Source organism: Notothenia coriiceps, unplaced genomic scaffold, assembly GCF_000735185.1.
Source record: "Notothenia coriiceps isolate Sejong01 unplaced genomic scaffold, NC01 NC01_scaffold00006130, whole genome shotgun sequence".
NCBI lineage: Eukaryota > Metazoa > Chordata > Actinopteri > Perciformes > Nototheniidae > Notothenia > Notothenia coriiceps.
In genome coordinates this window covers 1533-3730 of record NW_011338831.1, presented here as the reverse complement: position 1 = coordinate 3730, position 2198 = coordinate 1533, and positions in this window count along the sequence as shown.

Genomic DNA, 2198 nt, shown 5'->3' with positions numbered 1-2198 from the left:
CCCCCCCCAAAACGAAAACTCTTCGGTTCTCCACGAATTACACAAGTCACCCAAAGCAGCATTAAAAAAGCGGGAGGCGCCGAAAAGCGACTAATTTGCATCACTGCACTTAAATACTTGCTAATTTATGAACAATATGATATTTATTTCAGACTAAAGAAGAGAAACACACGGTTATTATTTTTTGGTGATGTCCAACGGTTGTTTTGGCTCAATTGAATGTTTATAGTAGCCCGGTTGGGTTTATAAAGCTATAGCTATCTAACTATATAAGCTAACGTTAGCTTCATGAGTGTAAAATGCACTCTACATATGATTTTAACTTTCACAGACAACCCTTAAGCCTCTTACACACCAAACTGACACCAAACTGACACCAAACTGACACCAAAGACGGAACGTCGGTTCACGTCTCTGCGTCTTGGCCAACAGTCGCACTGGAACACACCGCAAAGACTTCAGCCGACGGCCAAGAAGCATGTACGCACTGCGCATGCGTGAGTGGCAATAACTCTCCTTACCAGCAGGCGGCGGTAGTGTGTATTCGTCATTCAAAAGAGGCAACAACCGGAAGACAGACTGCGTAATAACCGAGAGAAGAAGAACAGACTGCGTGATATAAACAAACAACAAATAGCGTGTTCCATTTTCACTCTACAGCGAGAAGCTCACGGGGCTTTCCCCAACCTGTGTCGAGAGCTGGAGTTCAATCGAATCTCAGATTTGCCTTTTTAATCGTTTGTTTGGGTCCCTCACTTCCGTTTCGCTTCTCATGCACTGATTCGCTAAGCTGAACAGCCAATCAGAGTGATTTATTTTGCCGACTGATAGTTTGTTTGAACTCAAACTCTCTCTAACTCAGATTGTTGTACTTATTTCAAGTGAAACTGCTTGATTTCATTATTGTTTAACTTGTTTTTGGAGCAGCATTTTTTCCCTGACATATTATTACTCAATATTAGACAAAATACTTGGAAACAGGTCAAGTTTTTGTAGAGCACAGACTATGTTTGAAACCGCTTTGCACTCGTTGGTTTTTAATCGTTATTTGGGATTTTGGATTTGTTCTAGTCCAACCCCTGATAGATCACTGATGGCTTTAGTCTGGATTAACTTGCTAGAGGTATACATACCACAGAACAAAAGGGCGTTGCAGTGATGACATATTTTATGAGGCTGAGCCAGAGAAAGCATCCCCCTTGTTCTCTCTACAAAATCCAATGGGTTTGTTCCCGACACCTCTTTGTGATATTGAATGCAATTGGGAGAAAAAACAAACTTACATTAGGCTATGAATTCAACAGTGGGGTATCTACTGACGTATTTAATGTAGTGGAACAAAAATATGTTCCTTATGTCAGGCCAAAAACACATTCAGAAAACCATTGACATTCAGACAAAGAACCAGAAGTTGCAAAAAGCTGACTAATTTCTGTGTTTTAGGACTCATACGTAAACCTCATGTCCATCTGTAGAGCAATACAAAGTCCTATTCGCTGGTTAATCCTATATTTACTATGGATTTGGGTACAATTGTACAGTAGATACACAAAGAGAAAGCACCCAAACCAGATGTTTGTTATCACAGAGAGATCTCCAGCTCTCACTGTACTCACTATAAATAATTCCTCTCCTCCAGAGAGAGACGGGGAGAACAAGATGAATGGCAGATTAGTTTTGTGTCGGGTTATGAATAAGTTACGGAGGCTTTGAGGTTGAGACTTTGATGTGAGACGAGCCGAGGAGACCGGGGTTATCTGGAAGTCAGAGAGGAATGTTTGTGAAGTGTTTCCTGACTCTCTGATGCCCCAGATTCTGTTTCTCCTCCTCTCACTCCCTCTCTTCTTATTTCTCTCAACCTTTATGCCTTTCCAGAGAAGCTGACATGATCTATGGTTGTTTCTTTTTCAGTCTGTGGCTCTAAGAGGTGGGAAGTAGTGGAGTACAAATACTTTGTTACTGTATTTAAGTACATGTTTCTGGTATCAGTACTTTACTCCACTACTTATTTCTCTGAAGCCTTTTTACTTTGAATTCTTACATTTTGAACACAAATACCTGTACTTTCTACTTCTTACATGTTGAACACAAATACCTGTACTTTCTACTTCTTACATGTTGAACACAAATACCTGTACTTTCTACTTCTTACATGTTGAACTCAAATACCTGTACTTTCTACTTCTTACATGTTGAAC